Raw genomic sequence first — 20,189 nt, forward strand, 5'->3', positions numbered from 1 at the left:
GAGGGGAATTTATAGCATTGAATGCATATTTTATCTAAAATCAATTGTCTAAGCTCCTACCTTAAGAAACTAGAAAAAGAAGAACAAATAAATTCCAGGGTAAGCAGAAGAGAGATAATAAAAATTAGAATTGAAATTGAAAACAAGAAATCAAGATAGAAAATCAACAAAACCACAGCTGGTTCTTTGAAAAAACTAATAAAAGCAATAAGTCCCTAGCCAGACTAATCAAGAAAAAAAGAGAGGACACATATTGCTATTACTGGAAATAAAAGAGGGGACAACAGTACCTATTCCATGGAAAGTCAAAGGATAATGAAGGAATCTTATGAACAGCTATATGCCTACAAATTTGATAACTTAGAGGAAATGGACCAATTCTTTGAAAGACAGAATCTGTCAAAATTCACACAAGAAGAAATAGACATATGAATAGGTCTATATCCAGGAAAGAAATTGCATTAATAATTAATAACCTTACAAAACAGAAAGTACCAGGTTCAGATGGGTTCACTGGTGAATTCTACGAAACATTAAAGGAAAAAATTATACCAGTTCTCTACATTATCTTTCAGAAGATAGAAGCAGAGGAAATAATCTCTTACTCAGTCTTTGAGGTCAGTACTAACCTAATACCAAAACTAAACAAAGACATTACAAAAAAATTACAGACCAATATCTCTCATGAACATAGATGTGAAAATATTCAACAAAATATTAGCAAATCATATCCAACAATGTATAAAAAGAATTATATTCCATGACAAGTGGATGCATCCCATGTATGTAAGGCTGATTCAACATTCAAAAATCAATTAATGCAACCTATCATATAAACAGACAGAAAAAGAAATATCACAAGAGCATACCAACAGATGCAGAAAAAGCATCTGGCAAACTCCAACACTCATTCATGATGAAAAATTCTCAGTAAACTAGGAATAAAGAACTTCCTCAACTTGATAAAGAAATATACACAAGACCTATGGCTAACATAAGTTAGAAACTTGAAGCTTTCCCAGTAAGATCAGGAACAAGGCAAGGATGTCTCCTTTCACCACTGCTTTTCAACATCATACTGGAAGTCCTGGTTAACGCAGTAAGACAAGGAAAGGAAATAAAAGGTATACAGATTAGGAAGGAAGAAGTAAAATCATCATTATTCACAGATGACATGATTGTGTATGTAGAAAATCTGAAAGAACTGCCAAAAAACTCTCCTGGAATTAATAAGTGATTATAGTAAGGTCGTTGGATACAAGGTTAATATACTAAAGTCAATTGCTGTACTATATATCAGCAATGAGAAAACAGACTTTGAAATTAAAAACAGAATACAATTTACATTAGCACCCCCCAATTAAATACTTAGGTAACAAAACACGTGCAAGATGCATATGAAGAAAACTGCAAAATTCTGATGAAAGAATATAAAGAACTAAATAAATGGAGAGATAGCCCATGTCCATGGATAGGAAGACTCAACACTGCCAAGATGTCAGTTCTTCTCAACTTGCCTATGGATTAATGCAATTCCAATTAAAATCCCAGCGAGTTATTTTGTTGCGGATATCAACAAACTCATTCTAAAGTTTATATGGAGAGGCAAAAGACCCAGAATAGTTAACACAATATTGAAGAACAAAGTTGGAGAACTGTGACATTACCCAACTTCAAGACATAATATAATATAAAGATACAGTAATCAAGACATTGTGGTATTGGTGAAAAAAAATTTTTTTAAATTGGTGAATGGAATAAAATAGAAAGCCCAGAAGTAGACCCCCATTAATACAGTCAACTGTTCTTTGACAAAGAAGCAGAGGAAATACAATGAAGCAAAGACAGTCTCTTCAACAAATGGTGCTGGAATAAACTGAACATCGACATGCAAAAAAATTAATCTAGATGCAGAAATTACTCCCCTCACAAAAGTTAACTCAAAATGGATCACAGACTTAAATGTAAAATGTAAAACTATAAAACTCCTAGAAGACAACTTGAGAAAATCTAGGTGACCTTCAGTTTGGTGATGGCTTTTAGATCCAACACAAAAGGTATGATTCATGAAAGAAAGGATCAATAAGCTGGATTTCATTAAAATTACAAAATTTTCCTCTGCAAATGACACTGTCATGAGACTGAAAAGACAAGTCACAGACTGGGATAAAATATTTTCAAAAAATATATATCTGATAAAAGACTATTATCTAAAATATACAAAGAATTCTTAAAACTCAACAATAAGAGAGCAAACAGCTCAATTAAAAAATGGGCCAAAGACGCGGAGCGGCTGGGCCCATGAGCCATGGCCGCTGAGCCTGTGCGTCCGGAGCCTGTGCTCCGCAATGGGAGAGGCCACAACAGTGAGAGGCCCGTGTACCAAAAAAAAAAAAAAAAAAAAGGGCTGAAGATCTTAACAGGCACCTCAACAAAGGAGACATACAGATGGCAAATAAGCATATGAAAAGATGCTCCACATCATATGTCATCAGGGAAATGCAGATTAAAACAATGAGGTACCACTATACACCTATCAGAATGGCTAAAGTGCAGAACATTGACAACACCAAAGGCTGGTGAGAATGTGGAGCAACAGGTATTCTTCACTGCTGGCAGGAATGCAAAATGATACCATCACTTCAGAAGGCAGTTTGATAGTTTCTTACAAAACTACATATACCCTTACATACAACCTAGCAATCATGCTCCTTGGCATTTACCCAAAGGAACTGAAAACTTAATGTCTACATAAAAACGTTCCCATGGATGTTTCAAGCAGGTTTATTCATAGCTGCCAAAATTTGGAAGCAACCAAGATGTTCTTCACCAGGTGAATGGCTAAATAAACTGTAGTACACCCAGACACTGGAACATTATTCAGGGCTGAAAAGACATGAACTATCAAGCCATGAAAAGACATGGAGGAAACTTACATGCATGTTACTAAGTGGAAGAAGCTAATGTGAAAAAGCTACATTCTGTAATATTTCAATTTTGTGACATTGTTTTTTTTTTTTTTTTTTTTGCAGTATGTGGGCCTCTCACTGCTGTGGTCTCTCCCACTGTGGAGCACAGGACCAGCAGCTCTGCGGCATGTGGGATCCTCCCAGACCGGGGAATGAACCTGCGTCCCCTGCATCGGCAGGCAGACTCCCAACAACTGAGCCACCAGGGAAGCCCTGACATTGTTGAAAGATATAAGTATTGAGACAAGTAAAAAGATCTATGGTTGATAGGGGTTGGAGGAGAGGGAGGTATGTCCTTCACCAGTGCAGTGAAATCACTCCGTATGATACTATAATGGTGGATACATGTCATTTAAAATCTGTCCAAACCCACAGAATACACAGGACAAGAGTAAACCATAATGTAAACTATGGACTTTAGGTGATGTTGATGTGTCAAAGTAGGTTCATCGGTTGTAACAAGTGTACCACTCTGGTGGAGGAAGTTGATAACAAGGAAGGCTGGGGGGTGGGAGGGCAGAGGGTATATGAGAAATCTCCGTATCTTCTACTCAATATTTCTGTGAACCTAAAACTGCTCTAAAAAATAAACTCTATTAAAAACTAGTGAAAAAGTACTCCATCTTCAATTAAACAAGGAAAGAACCACAACTTCAAACCACTAACTGCACGGCATATCTGCTAAATTCTGTAAATCTAGAGAGAAACGAGAGGATGATGAGAATTCACATATGCTCTCAAACCTTGAGGTGGTTATAAACTTTCCTAAAAATAATGTCATAGTCCCAACAGGCTGTCCCCAACCTTAGATTGGCACAGTGACATTGAGGGTACAAGTAGGTTCTAGGGAATGTGAAACTTCCCTACTCAAAGTCAGAATGACTGGGGATGGTAGGCTGGAGGAAATAACACACCCACCTTCTAATTTTACTAGCTATGGACTGGTCTCCCAGCTGAGTGTACCACTGAAGACAATGGGAGGAAAGCCATGATTGATTGCTAAATCACAACACTGAGTTAGGGGCTTGACTGTTTAAACTCGAGGGTAAGTAGAACAAGCATGGTGAGAGATGGTATTCTAGACAAGACCCATACTAGAGCTGCAGACTGCCCACTACACCAGCTCCTGCCAGTCCACATTGCCAGCCCCCTTGAAAAATGAAAAGCAAATCAGAAAATGGATTATGGACGAAAGACATCCGTGCTGGGCAAGGGAAAAGGGGGTGGGGAATGAGGATCAGGAAAGAAAAAATTCAGGAAGTATAGTGCACACGAGCCCTCCTAGAATAAACTCCTTGATAGTGAAATCTGGCAATCCACGAAATAAGTCAGGGTAGCGCAGAAAAGGAAACAGGCATGAAAGGACTGATTCTGAGCACTGATTTCATTTAAATATGGAAATAGGTAATAGGGCATAATAATAAAAATGTCACAAAAAATCTTAATGAGGGAAGGGAACTGGAAGGCTACTTCATTTCATTTTTGTTAGCATACAGTAAAACTCATGGGGGAGTGTACAGTTCCATGAAGTGTTATAAATGTACAAGGTTCATAAAAAGAACTCAGCTCTTCTATATTTTATTTTACTGCTAAAGTACTTTTTCTAAGCAGGTGAGTAGATCCTACAAAAGCAAACAATCAGGGATTCCAATACACAATGACAGGGAAGACTTCTCAGGTAATGATTAGGTATTTATTTGTTTCTGATAACTGATTTTCAGCGTAGTTTAGCTCACTACTGGTGACAGGATATAGGGCTCCACTTTGCTATTTCTTCTGTGATTGCTGTTTGGAATATATGTATAAATAGAACAACACCATTTTCCATTGTTTGTTACACTGATCCTTTCTGAGAGTTTAGGTAAAATGACCTATTTTTCATGAATGAAAAATAGTTACATACTTGGTCGAGGGTTCTGCATTCTGTGTGCAGGGAATTCAATATACTTATAATATCGAGAATTATTCCCCACGGCACAACCTTTCACATGTATTTATTATCAAAAGGTTCTATTTGAGCAAAGTCTTATTATCATATGTGTATATTCAATAAACTTAGAGTACAAACAGCTTCCAGCTAATAATTACCTACACAAATTGTTCACATAGCTATTCACTTTTAAACCCAAATTCTATATGAAAGTTCACTTCTCCTATTGCTATATATTCAAACTTTTAACTTATGTTGTTCATGGTCTTAGAAATTTTTTTTAAATATGAAATAAAAATATATTAACAATATATTAAAATATATTAATGAGATCACAAAATTCAATTTTACCCAGTTCTCACGTCTTAAAATTCTGTCCCCCTTACAGTAGTATGGGTATCCATTGTATAAGTACTGACATGTATATGAGTGGCTTGGGGTGGAGGTGTGTGTGGTGGGACAATGGGTATAAGAACTAAAGCTATTATTACCTTTATCTGAAGATAATCAAGACTTTTTTAAGAACCAACTCTCTCCCCATAATAATTTACTATTTTTCCCTTATTAAAAACAATTCCAAGTTTAAACTACTTGTCTGTCTTAATATAAGCTGAAGATGAAGTTTAACTTCCGAACATAGCGAAATTTAGCCTCAAGACAGTATAACCTGGCAGTATCAAGAAACTGGTTCCTTCAGATTTCTCAAAAACTCAAACCTCTTCTCTTATTATAATTTATAATAATTTATGAACTAACATATGAAAATAAGGGGAAAGAGTTCTATTAATAATCTTACCTTTGGTTTATTGTATCTTAAGATACAAGAAGATCTAGAAGTTCTTTTTTTATCATATATCGAGCATATATCGAGAAGCACTGCTCCCCTTGTTCTGGATAAGTGAAAGGTACATATCGAAGCAGCCCTAAATGTTATCAGAAAAGTATTCATGCAAAGTATTCTTACAGGGACCTGACTGCAAATACTACATCATACACTTAAATGGTAGAAGGAATATTTTAAATACTTATTTTGAAGTTGAAATTTTTCCAACGAGATAATTTTTTATTACAAATCTTGTAACTTTTTAAAAATTTAATCTCTTTCACTTTGTGCTTCATATGGAATCGACTCTCACTTTTGACCTAAGAGAGAGCTCTGTTTTCTGATATTTGTAAATCTACGGTATTAGGCTTTTAAGTACGTGTTTCTAATATACAAGTACTGATACTGCTTGCCTGCCTTCTAGATGATGTACAGTTGAGAATCACACTGGATCCTAAATCTCATTGGAGCCTTGGCCAGATCTATTCTACACTGCACACTGCATTCTGCTATGTTGTGGATCTTTCTGTGAAAATCATCAGTAATCTTACACTTTGTTTTATAGGCAAGCATCAAATGTTAAGCAAAGACATGGAAGAAGAAAAAACATATTGCCAAGTTGCCTAATTTCCCTATAAAATTTCACATGTTGAAAAGTTCTCATATATAACTGAACAACGGGGAAAATATTACTTCATCTAATATTTACTGACAGTACCCTATGAGGTATTGTCTCCTCTACTGCCTACAACATAATTTTTAAGGATGACTTTTTCTTAAGTGTTTAAATATAAATTAGTGAGTATTATGGAATGCTGGCTGAAGATATTTAGATACTCTGGAGAGGACACTTTACTAATTGACCAATGAAACCACTTTCAAGCGCACAAGCTCACTTCAATACAATGTGACAATGATTGCAACTGTTGGATAGTTAGTTTGAAATCACAGAATACTTTACCCAATTTTTATTTTGGAAAACATCTACAGAAAATTAGCAGTAATATTATACAATCTTTATCTAGATTAAACAAGTGTTAACATTTTGCCACATTTTCTTTTTTCTCTTTCCCATATTAAAAAAAATTTTTTTTTTTTGCCAAACCATGTGAAAGAAAATGGCAGAGATTCTGAGACTTCATCTCTAAATACTTTTAAGTATATCGTCTCTCCCAAAACACATTCTCCTACATGACTCCAATATGATTAGAAAATTTAACGTGGGTGTAATGCTGTACATGATCTTATAGCCCAGAGTCCTTCCAATTGTCCCAATATTATCCTTTATAGTTTTTTTTTTCTCATCCAGAATCTAATCAGGAAGTATATCTTTCAGTTAGTTGCCATTCCTTCTAGTCTTTTAATACTGAACAGTTTTCCAGGATTTTTTTTAGTGACATTGACATTTTTGAAGTGTCCAGGTGAGTTATATTGAAGAATATCTACCAATATGGATCTGTCTGATTGTTTCCTCAAGATTAGATTCAGGAGAATCATTTCTGGCAAAATAACTTCAGAGGGGATTGTCCTACTTCACGTGTGTATCAAGAGGTACACAATGTCAGTTTGTCCACTGTCGGTGACGGCAAGTGTGGTCGCTTGGTTATGCTGGTGCCAGATATTGTCCTGTAAAGGGACTTCCCCTCTTTGTAACTAATAGGCAATCTGTGGGCTGACAGGTAGAGTTAGTGTGACTATCCTGTCCCCATCAACCATTCACCCAGTGGTGGATTATCCTTTGTAATAGTAGTCACACAAAGTGACTTTATAATTCTATCCTTTCTTTTATTCATTTGCTTGTACTCTTCAGTGAAACAGAGCTTTTCCTTCTACCTGCCCCCGTCTGCATACTACACACACTGTGGGCTCATGGATGCTCTTTTTATTAACGTGCTGTAATCCATAACATACATTATTACTTTTTATGTTCAAATGATCCCAAGTTGAGTCAGTGGGTATTCCTGAAATCTGGCTCTTACGTCCTTCTGATGGGTCTCCACCACCTTTTGAACAATTCCTTGTTTTCTGGCACAAAATGTGCCAGGCTTAGCAGATTCTCCCCTACACTAGTTCAACCACGAAGGCTTTAAATAAAAAGGAGACTAACTCAATTTTAATGCAGTAATTTGAATTTAGGAACAAATAATTAGAATAGTGCCTAGAACATAGTAAGTGCCAGTCAGTATGATAGGTTGCTTCCTCAACTTTTTTAGCCATAGTTTGAAGCCTTTGTGCAATTCTTAAAACTATAGACTTTTCATTTATAACATAGATTTTTATGTTACTCTTTCAAATTCATCTATTTATTCTTATTTTAATTTGTTCTCCTTCATTTCTTTTATCTCTATATGGAAATCATACAAATAGAAAACTTCTAATGGATTTTCTTTTTTTTTTCTCCAATGTAGTATAATCTTAGATCACTGACTAATGCCAAAATATGCACAAACAGCAGAGCATAAGTCCCTGATATAGTAAAGCCTTTTAAGATTCCTGAATTTATCAAGTGATTTCACATGTCAGAGGAAATAATGTAAAGAAATGCCTGGCCTTTTTTTTTTTTTTTTGGTAAAAATTTCAATAGACCAACCTCACTCTCTAAGCAAATGTAGCACTGCTGAAGTCACCTCTGAATGAATCACTGATAGGGAAGAGAAACTGAAGAAACAGGAGTGTGATATTTGGAGAGGTCACAAAGAAAGTAAAAAATGGAGCCTTGTAACTTCCAAGTAATGTATGTATGTATTTATTTATTTATTTATTTATTTATCTTAGAATGTGTGGGTGGATGTGTGTGTTTGTGTGTAGTATATGTGTATGCGTGTGCACATTCGGGGTTAAAGACAGGATGCCCAAATCAACATTTATTCAACAAATACTTATTACACCCCCACTCTGAGTGGGCACTATGGTATCTTCCAGGAATATAAGGACCAAGAAAACTACACAGGTCCCTCCCTTAGGATTAATTAAACAGTTACACAAATAAATGTGAATCTGCAACTAGCTGTGATGAGGGATATAGATACACAAGTACAGATACATGTATGCATACAAAGATGTGTGTGTGTGTGTGTGTATTATAAGGGAATTTGGCTCAGTCTAGGGGGACAACATGGCTCATTTGAGGAAGTGACATTTGGGTTGATATCTGAGGTTTAACTAAGAGTTCACTAGGCAATGTTTGGGTACCTGTGTTTACAGGTGTGAGGATGGGAGAGAGCCGGGAGAGTCAGAGCAACTGGAAGAAAGCCAGGCAGCTGAAGTAGAAGGAAGGACTGGAGCTACCAAAAGAGATGAGACTGGAGGAGCCTTGCTGGGTTTCAAAAAATCAGGTGCACAGTTTTGGTCTTTATCTTAAAGCAGCGGTAATCCATTTAAGTGGCATGTGTAGCTGAAGGGGTGATAGTTGTCATATTTGCATTTTGAAAAGGCTCCTCTCACCTTATTGGAGGATGGATTTGGAGGGGGAGCAACAATCAGATGCCAGAGGACGAGTTATAAAAGCCCTGTAGTAGCCCTCATACAATGGATGGTGAAAGTTGAGACTCGGGGGATGCCCTAAGGTAGACGGGTAACATCAGTGACGGGGTGAGGGCTTTGATATGCGGTGGATGGAGAGGGAATGTCAAAGATAAAATCCGGATTGGGAGCTGGGGAATCCTGGAGGTTGAGGTGAGATGGGCAGAGATCACAAGTTTGATTTTGACATGTTTCATTTGATGTTTAAGACTGACAAGAACAAATACCAAGCACAGAGCTGGATCTACAAGTGGAGAATTTAGAGAGACTTTCTGAGCCATAATCATGTTGTGTAGAGTGCTCTGAATAAAACATACACCAGTAATTTCAAGGAATCTTATTGGACAGTATGTAGTGTACGTATGTTGGGAAAAGTCAAAGTGAACCAAAGTTCTAAGGTACTAGAAGAACAACCTCTGCTAATTGAGAGTTCAGTAATTTGCAAATCCATTTCTATTCTAAATGCTGTTATAATTTCCTGATCTGCAAAATCTGAAAATATGATCTTGCTAGACATTTTAGCAAGTGAGATATACATACATATATATATATATACACACACACATTTAGCAAGTGAGAGCTATGTATCTATCCATATTGAAGTCACAAAAGTGATCATGTAAGTACAGAATTAATATTTAAAATATTTAATAATCTGTACAACTTGGGCTCCAGCCACAAATAACCAGTAAGACCACATCAGTGCACCCAGCTGAATGCCAACCCTGTCACAGGGATAGAATCTCATCCTCTGATGGTAAAAATTCCTAATTGAAAATAAAGTGCAAATATTAGAAGGTAAAAGAGTGTTGGTAGTTACTACTTTTAGTCCAATAATGTCACTAACACCTCAGCATATTTTAATACGTTGAGAAAATTGATTTTGGGGGGGAGGGAGGAAACTACCCTCATTCTAATCTACTGTCCAAGGGTGCTGTGGAAAAACCAAATTTATTTAGAGATATGTTTCTAAAAATTTGTGTCCACATTTTAATTTTGAAACTTCTTTTTGAAAGTGTACGATCAACGTCATCATTTTATCTAAGTCTTCACAGACGGTATTTGCTTAAAGTAACCTGTAACTTTGGATCACAGCTCTAACCCCCTTGGTGACAAAAAAGACAACAGAAACGATCACAAAGCTAAGTGAGCTTTGAGCTTCTCGCTCCTGAAACTAATGCAGTAGTAAGACTTACGTTCTTCATTTGAATTGACAAAGTTGTCTTATTCCGTTCTCCATTTTCATGTGTATCCAATAGAAGCTTCTGACATTTCTTTTACTACATTACTACACTAACTGGGTGTATTTTTCCCTTTCATACCTACATTCTTTAGTGTTTTGGATTTCAGTTTAGGGGAGTATTGAGGTCCTATGGAAAAAGGAGGCACTATGACTGGAATGTCTCATATCTGTTTATTCTGACAAAGAAGGTTTTCTCTTGTGCAGCATTGTTAACGGTACAAAGAGGAAGAAGGGCTTTACTTTCACAATCTTTGCCTCTATTCCATGCAAGAGTAAAAAGCGTAACAAGAAAAGGCAGATATTCCAATAAAATTTCACTGCCTATATAGATCTTTGTGCTGCTCAAATGAAAGAAGCTCCTTATTTTCCTTATCACCTCCACAATCCAACACCCTCAATATTATCTTCCCTCAATTCCCATTGCTCCACTAGACTCTTATTAGAAATTGTAACAAAAGTGGACCAAATCAAGTTTGGGGTCAGTCTGAGGTTGAATGCTGGGCCATTCAATTGACCAAGAAGCGTCCAGTAAGAATGAACAATATACAACAAAACAATCATAGATCAAATTGTGTTCTGTACAATTGCTGCATCCTTTTTGTATGAAAACCTGCCTCTCTTGATTGGGTAAAACATGTTCTTCTATGTAGAGAACCTTATGATTATGTCAAAGCAATTGGTTATTCCCATACATGCGCACGCACAACTACTGAAGCCCATGAGCCTAGAGCCCATGCTCCACAACAAGAGAAGCCGCCACAATAAGAAGCCCACGCACCGCAAGGAAGGGCAGCCCCCGCTCGCTGCAACTAGAGAGAGCCCACGCACAGCAACGAAGACCCAACGCAGTCAAAAATTAAATAAATAAATAAATAAAATTTTAAAAAGAGTTTACATTAAAAAGCTTCTTTCTTTAAAAAGAATAAGAAAAAAGAGTAAGTCATATGATGTTATAAAAGACATCTTAGGTGGACCCACTGTGGAAAGTAATCTAAGAAAAAAAATCTTCCTTACAATTTAGTAAATTCAAGATGCTTGCTGCAGCTAATACTGAAATGATATTTTATAATAACTCAGTTCCCAAGAGCAGGTCTTACATTATGGTCTAGTAAACAAACCATTATAAGTAAGAAAATTTGAGTTTCGCTCTCAATTTCCTCCTTGCTTCTGGGATCCTATACTCTATATACTCTCTTGCCCATATATAGGTTGTGTATATGGGCAATCTTCAAAACCCTCTAATCCCTCTGCAAATACTATATATTATGCAAAGAGAAGACATGTTGGTGTGTTTTTAGTGTGGCAACAGCGCACAGACTATATACATCTGAGACAGACAACAGAGTTGTCTATACCTCTCCCCCTCCAACTCCCATATGCCAGCACAGGACACACTTAATTCAAGTAACACAAAAACATTCTAATACAACAGTTTATTTGCATCCGTAACAGATTTTGGCCTCTGCTAAGAACATACTTCACAGCATTACGTTTCATGGTGCAACTTCCAGTATTGGACCCGTGCAGTTCTTTGCATAAGCCTATTTCAAGGGCATTGACGATATAATCTCAATTGATGCCTCCTTTTCCTGTTTTTTCGGTGCCTGAGATTATGTATGTATATATGGACGTAGACACAGAAAACATGTACATCTATACATATACATGCATATACATACATATGTGTGCATGTATACACTGTCTCTGTACACAAAAGCCTTCAATGCTTTCTGGAGATACGCACAAGGTTAAGTAAGGCCTGCAAGAACTGAAATATTATCCAGCACATTCGTTTGTCAACACTCATAGTCATCCATGAAAGATAGATTCCTAAGAGAAATAAGGAAGAAGTAGTAAATTTTTATAAAGGTGAGAAAGAGAAAAAGATCAGAACATGAGCTTGAGTTTGATGGGCAGTGAAATTTGTAATACTGGTCCACTGAATGCAGAGACCAGCGGACAACTGGGATGGTCCCACTTAAAAGAAGTAAGGATTGCATAGGGGCATGAAAAACAACCCACGTCATCATAAAAATCTTGTCTATCTGTATCTATTCTTTTTCAGATTCTTTTCCCTTATAGGTTATTACTACCACAACATAGTAAATCGACTATATTTTAATAAAAAATAAATAAATAAGAATTTAAAAAAAAATCTTGTTTATCTAGCCCGGACTCTCACCAGGGCCAGACAGCCCCTAGAGAATATTTTGCAAAGGATTGGGGAGGTTCAGGTTTGTCACAATCATTAAGGGAGGGGAGTTCTATTGGTTTTTAGTGGCTTTTTTGGTGAAGAATTTTCCCAAATATCCCAAACAACGTGCAGTGTTCCCTGAACTAAACCTATAATGAATATCAACCTGTAGAATCTGGCATATAAGCATTTTCTAAGAATTTCCACCACAAAGTCCAGTGGTTTACAACAAGGTTGCTGTGGCGAATAAGTCAACGATTTTGTATAGTTTTTCTCTTAATTCTAGAATTAATAGACTACAACATTAATAGAAAATAAACTGGAAAAGGCAGCATCAGCACTGTCAGTAAGTTCCACCATGGAAACATTTTATTTGTTATTATTGATGATATGGTGGGTAGCCTGCAGAGTCCCTTGAAGTAGAATTCACACTAGTAACAACAGGAAATGCATAAAGCAGTTTGGGGATTTTGGTGAGACTATATTCATAGTATTTACTCTCTCATTTGCAAAATATCATATTTCCACGTTCTCTCCACTCCGCCTTTCTATAACTTGACTTTGGCATATCTTCCCTACAATGATTACCATCATTTCCTTCTTTCCAAATACAAATGTCTGGTTTGTAATTATCCTAATACTACTTTTAGTCTATTCTCCTTTCATTTTCCTGTACTTCCTATATGGAATGTCTTCTGACGTTCCTGTCTTAAATCCAATTTTATTTGTTATAGAGTATGTACACACAGCAAGCTTCTGACTTTTTTTTTTTTTTTTTTTTTTGCGGTACGCGGGGCTCCCACTGTCACGGCCCCTCCCGCCGCGGAGCACAGGCTCCGGACGCGCAGGCTCAGCGGCCATGGCTCACGGGCCCAGCCGCATCCGCGGCATGTGGGATCCTCCCGGACCGGGGCACGAACCCGCGTCCCCCACACTGACAGGCGGACTCCCAACCACTGCGCCACCAGGGAAGCCCCTGACTTCTTTACTATGTGTTCCAGTGAAGTCACCCCCAAACATTAGCATAGTGAAATGCACATTGTACTAAAAATTAATTTTATTCTACTGTTCCTTTTCATGACAGATATATTCAGTGATTATATTATTGATTAATTACATTTCAAGATACTAAGGGGGTGACACAAAATATTTGTTATTAAGAAGAGGACAGAGTCTAAGAGGGTTGAGAACCACAGTTTGGTCCACAGCGAATGACAGAAGACAGGAAAACCACAAGCCTCCTGCGTGTACCTCTGCACCACTTCATTTCATGACTATCGTGTACAGCTCATACCATCATGGCTAGAAGGAGTTAACTCCCCCATCCAGCTACCCAACTTAAGTCAAGGGAGCTGCATAAGGAGTCGCACAGATCAGGTTTCTAGTATCTACTCTGCCACTAACCACCGGTGTGACCTTTAGCAGCTCACTGGGATCACTGTGGGCCCCCATTTCCTTAACTGTAAAATAAGGGCATTGGAATAACTTACTTTTAAGGTCCTTTCCAGCTCTATCACAAAATGCATAATTTTGATTCTAAGACTTAGGCGCTGATCAGAAGAAACTGATTCCTTTAATAAATGTATATAAAATATATCCTGTGGGTAGCAATTATATTTCCAACCACAATATATTTTTTAAGTACTCAGTCTAGTCAAGTCTTTTAAAAATGCCATGTCTTATAAAACTACAAAAATGTTTCCTCAAAAAATAAGTCCCCCTACACTTTATGGAATGAGCACATTTATTATGAGAACAGTCACCAATCTGAAGGGGACATCTACTTTTCTAGCACCATTCTGCTCCCTGTCGTAAAAGTCACAGTTTTCTTTTTTGCTTTGAATTCTTGAAATAAAAATGATTTTATCTCTCTGCCTTTCCAATCATATATTTTTGGTAGCTCTAACCTTCTCCACAGAGGTCTTCTAAATTCTAATAGTCCACAGAAATAACAATTCAACAAAATCTATACACAACTGAACACTGACCGCAGACAAGGTGTTCAAGAACAAGTGCTATGCTGTGAATCAACTTCTTGTCCAAGTAACTATTTCATCGACAACGAATTTTGCCCTGGAGCTTTTGAAAAACACAATAGAAATCTGTTAAGTTGGCAGTCTTGCTGAACTTCAGCTACTTTATCTAACCAGGTCCTTGGTAACAATAGATACTTGAGAGCTTCTTTTTGATAAAACTTGATTTGGAGCCTAGGTGCGGAGAGCAAATGGACCAAACCCCTTATTCTGATGGCAACTTGCTGTTTTCGTTTTAGAAACATACATATAGAAATAAGGCTTAGGAGTTATCACTTTAACACATACACATGTGTATGCTTTAGGAAAACCTCATGCTTAAAAACTTCCATTTAATAAGACAAAAACAAACAAACAAAAAAAGACTTAAAAGTTAGAATATTCCTATTTGGTTTTCAGAAGCACCCCACACTATCATCTTTTCAAAAACATATTAATCACCTCTGTTATATACAAAGTGGGACTGAATTTCTCCAATTTTGATCGAAGGACTTTTATTTTTCCAGGAACACATCTAATCCTTAAATTCATTAAGTAGGTATAGAATCCAGTCTTGATTACCTCTCTGGGAGTTATATATAATTTACTTCAAAGTTTTCATACCAGGTTTGCTCATTTCTGTCACCCAGCTCGTTTCTGGGCAGGCTGCCCACATGCCCCACCTCCCCATAAATCAGTTTTGGTGTTTGAGATATGCAAGCTCATTTAAAAATTAACCTAAACAAAACAAAATAATTAGAAAGGCAACTTGCCCACAATAACAATGAAAATCGTTTTCAAATCAAACGTGTAATACATTCCAAAGACAAACACAAATGACTTCGTAAATAACCATGATTTTGGATTATCTTTGCCTCTATTCCTCTCATTAACATGAATAATTCAGAGTGCTTCCTATACTTGATGAAACTGTCTCCCCTCAATAATTCGTTTTTAGTACACAGAAAAATTGCATCCTTATGGTTTTCCAAAGGTTTAAATTAGACCATATTTTAAAATGCAACTTTACTTTCAAAATTATCTATAGCTTGGGTTCATTCTTTTCAATGCTATCCTGGCAGCAAGTAAGGAGACCCTTGTGCCTTCAAGGCAAGGGCAGTATAGAGCAGTGTAACAGGTAAGAAGACAGAAGCCCCACCTTTCTTTGGTTCGTGATAATCTTCAAGTACATATCCATTATTTGCAAAGTGTGAGCAAGATTGCCAATATCTTTTTCCTTAAAAATACGGAAGTGCTTTGGGACACCCAGATTTGAGTAAAAAGAATTTCCCAACGTTCTGGCCACACTGAAGGAAAAATATTTTTATTATGTGACTTAATTTTAAGTGATAAAAATATCCTAACATTGCAGTTCCAGATAAAGCAGACATTCCCAAATGGGAAAGCATTCTGGATGGGGGGAGGACTCAAAACCTCAAATCTTGCTTTAATGACAACATGAACAAAATGAAGGGTGTGTGTCTATCTGCCGATTATATACAAATTCATCTAGATTCCCAAACACAAATATAAAGATACTATGTAGATAGACATTTTACTCGTATCTTATATAATACCCTATATTACGCATACCGAATATTTGTGCGGGAAAGAATGTGTATGTCTTAGGTCTACTTAATTTGGGGGTTAGAATATTGTTAGTCTCCCATTTTGTCAATTCTTCCTGGGAAGATGTTACATTCTTCTGCAAACCACACTAATTTTCTGGAGTCACGGGGCTGTTTCATGCACTGCTTCAGAGCACCAAATGCTACCCTTGTGACCAGGAAGAAAGGGAAAGAATGCCATCAGGAGGAGCCTGCAGCTGCACTAACTCTCAGCTTCTCTCTGGTAACAAAAAGGTGGGGGAAAAAAAGAGCAATCAGATTTCAATGGAGTATACACCAGCCTTGGCCAAAGGCTTTAAAACTTTTTTGATTTCTTCTTTCATTGAAAATAAAAGGAGAGGAGCTTATAGTGTAATAAACCAAACACAACAGTTGCTGAACTTGGGTCAAGATCAGATACCATTACAGCTTTTGGGATGTTCATGGAAATGTCTAAAGTGAGGATGTATGTCTTGATACCTGTGAAAATAAAACATTATGCTTTGAGTGGGAGAGAACAGATGGTTGGTAATGGTTTAAAACATTTATGTTTTTGGACTGTCAGCAAGCCTCTGTATTAAAAAATATGGTGTTGTAGTCACTACAGACCAACAACTATCTGCAAGGCTCATTTTCTGGAGGATGCTACTGTAATAAAAGAGATAAAACCCAAATGAGGCCAGAGGAAAATTCCTCTTGTTTTCTCAAGTCATTCAATGTGTGCTATTTCTTATTGACTATATTCAATCAAAATGTTTTCTGTGTGATGAGAGGACTTAAATTTTTCCTCAATAATGAGTCAACTACCAGTGCCCGGGTATTGTATCCTTTTTTGGATACATGGGGAAGAACTGTAATTTTGTTCTGTGTATCAGATTCATGCTGATTGAAGCCTTAAAAACCCTCTGAGCAATCATAAAATCTGGTAGTCCAGGGTACTCTCGCCCATGAAAGGCAATGACAATCTCCTTATTCTCAATTTGGTAGACAGGCATATTGTACTATAATTATGTACTGGAACTGGCAGGTGCCAGGCCACCGAACTAGGAAGACAGATAAATATTAACTACAGTCACACTGTATTTTGGTGTGTATATATATGTCAGTCTAAAATAAGTCCACGTCCTTTAAACCCAATGGAATAGTGACAAACACAGATAAAACTGTATACAGAGAGGTTAACGCAATGTTTGGGCTTAAACTAAAGAAAAATAAATACTGGTAAATAATACTCTTAATTACTACAAAAACTGCTAAAGGAGAGTCCTATTAAACATCCACAGTGTTTTGATTTGCTCGTGATAACATAATGGGGGAAAAGTCACACAAGCACACACTCTGTATGATTTACTTCCTATCCCTTTGAAAACCCTGGGAACTGTTCAGGACAGGTTTGCTGATGCGAGGGAGTTGGGGGTGGACCTGCAGGAAGAGGAGGGAGAACCAGCGGCCGCTCCAGCATCGCTCCTGTGAACTTAGTTGGAAATAACTGCTGACAGACATCAAACATAACACCTTTTAGCCTCCTAACAGAAACACGCTGATAGGCAGGATGTTGAAACGGGGCAGAAGCGGGAGCAGGTAACCGTGTGAAAGTAACAGCTGCGGCAACAAAGCAACCACGCAGTTCCTACTCTCTCCCACCCACCTCGGGCCCCTCCCCAGGGCACCCCCAACCCCTTTGCCCGGCCCGGATGGAACCTGGGCTCCGAGTCTCCGCACTTCCCTCCACGTGGCCCGCAGCCTCAGCAAGAGCCTCTGCGAGGTCTCGGAGTTTGGGACCGATGCAAAAAGGGGCATCACAGCCGAGATGCTCATCTTTCTGCCAAACACGCTGGAGGACCGGATAAACCGCCATCAGAAACTCAAGACCGTTCCTCCTGATGTCTTCTTTCCAACCTCGGCTGGCTTGCCCCGAGTGGGGGCTGGCACCAGAATCCTGGGGTGCAGGGTGACCCGCCCCGCCGGGGCTCAGGAATCCAGCACAGGTAGCTCCCGAGTTCAGGCACCCGTCCTCCTCCGCCTCCCCTCTCCAAGTCTTCGCACCCCCTCCATCTCCCGGACCCCCTTTCCCCTCAGCACAATCAATAAAGTGAACGGGCGTGGGTTCAAATGGGGGGGGAGGGGATTAGGGTAGAAAGAGAAGATGCCTTCTGCAGTCATCAGAGATGGAGTACCTGGAAAGGTGAGGGTGCGCTTCCCCGCCCACCCAGACCCCTCTCCTACCGAGGGTGCAAGCGGCGCCCCCGCAATCTCGGCCCCTCCAATCCCGGACCCCCTCCCCCACGCCCCGACCCCCGGCGGTTACCTGGCGAGCGGCTAGGGGAGCTGAGGGTGCCGGCAGGGACTGCTTTCACGGGAGCGGAGCTTCGGCGGGAAACTTCCCCGAGCTCCGGGGCAAACTCTCGCGGACTCCGCCCGCCGCGGGCCGCGCGGTGGGCAGGAGCGCGGTGCCGGAGCTGGAGCGGCGCTGAGCCCGGCGCTCGCCCTCGCCCTCGCCCGTCCGACTGGGGCTGCGTCGCCGCCTGGGCTCCCGGCCGCTCCCGCTCCCGCCGCCGCCCCGCCCCGCGGCTCCGCCCCCCGGTTCCCCCACCAACCCCTCACTCCCCCCAGCCGCGCGCCCGCCTGCCGGCCTCCCCGTCTCCGCCTTTGTCGCTCTCTGGCTGTCACTCTCTGGCCTTACCTCTGCTGGCCACTCGCCCTCCCTCCCAGCCCTTGGGCTCTGGTGCCACCCACTCCTGGTCCAGGGAGTGGTGATCTCCGGCATTTGTCTCCTAAGTCACCTTCTCTTCTTCACCTCTGCCCTGTCTCAGATTCTTCCCCAAGTGTTCTAGAAACACCTGAAGGAGAAATCTATAGGTTAGTAGGTTGTGACAAGCAAGCACTGACTCCAAAGTCTTAGAATTTCTTTTGCTTTACAGACAGATTTATCTATTATTTATATATATTATTATATAGATAGATCTATATCTATACCTATATCTCTATCTGTATATGAAATAATAGGTCAGTAAATTCCAGTAAGGATATATGCGCCACAGGCGAGTTTGGCAGCAGGTTTGTGTAAGGCAAAGACTTCCTAAGAAAGCCCTGTACAATAATCCAAGACCTTGTAGCTCTCTCAGGCCACACATTTCAAAATCCAGCAAGCTGAAGTTGGCAGACCAAGGTCAGGACGGAATTTTTTTTCCTTATCGTTAAAGGAAACTTCGTTGAAATCTAAACATTAGTTCCAAATATTATGCTAGCAACGATTTGGCCAAACTAGGGCAAACAAAATTAGCATAACCTTTGATTACTTACTTTGCATTCAGGTAGTTTCTATGTGTTAACAGAGAAAAACTAATTTTTTAAAAAGTAGTGTCTAAACCTACCTCATTGCTATATTAGAGTACATATTTTTTCAAACGGAGATGTTATCAACCTTCTACGTTTTCAGTAGGTCTTTTGTTGTTGTTGTTGTTTTTGCGGTACGCGGGGCTCTCACTGTTGCGGCCTCTCCCGCTGTGGAGCACAGGCTCCGGACGCGCAGGCTCAGCGGCCATGGCTCACGGGCCCAGCCGCTCCGCGGCATGGGGGATCCTCCCGGACCGGGGCACGAACCCGTGTCCCCTGCATCGGTAGGCAGACTCTCAACCACTGCGCCACCAGGGAAGCCCCAGTAGGTCTTATTCTTACAAGTGGGTTAGGAAGAACACATCTGGTTGTAGTACACTTTGGTTCCGTGAAGAAATACTGTTATAGGACTTGTTTGCGTGATTCTGGTTTCTTTTAAACAGTCTGATTTTTGTTACAAGTTTTATCTTAATTTTGTATGTCTGCTGGTTTGTTATTAACGTTTAACTCGGATACTGCACTGAAGGCCTTATTCACCCCTAGAATGAACCTC

The 20,189-nt window shown here is 39.1% G+C and overlaps 1 long non-coding RNA gene across 2 annotated transcripts in view; it reads right to left on the reverse strand.

Moving 5' to 3' along the window:
• The window catches only part of LOC113631318 (uncharacterized), a 110,150-nt gene extending 91,430 nt beyond the window's left edge, over positions 1 to 18,720 (reverse strand). For both annotated transcript variants that reach the window (XR_003437260.1, XR_003437261.1), the window contains exon 1: positions 18,609 to 18,720. This is a non-coding gene — a long non-coding RNA (uncharacterized LOC113631318). The remainder of the gene's footprint in view (positions 1 to 18,608) is intronic.
• Between the last annotated feature and the right edge of the window lie 1,469 nt (positions 18,721 to 20,189).

Source organism: Aethalodelphis obliquidens, unplaced genomic scaffold (assembly GCF_003676395.1).
Source record: "Aethalodelphis obliquidens isolate GAN/ISIS:26980383/991018 unplaced genomic scaffold, ASM367639v1 scaffold32, whole genome shotgun sequence".
Taxonomy (NCBI): Eukaryota; Metazoa; Chordata; class Mammalia; order Artiodactyla; family Delphinidae; genus Aethalodelphis; species Aethalodelphis obliquidens.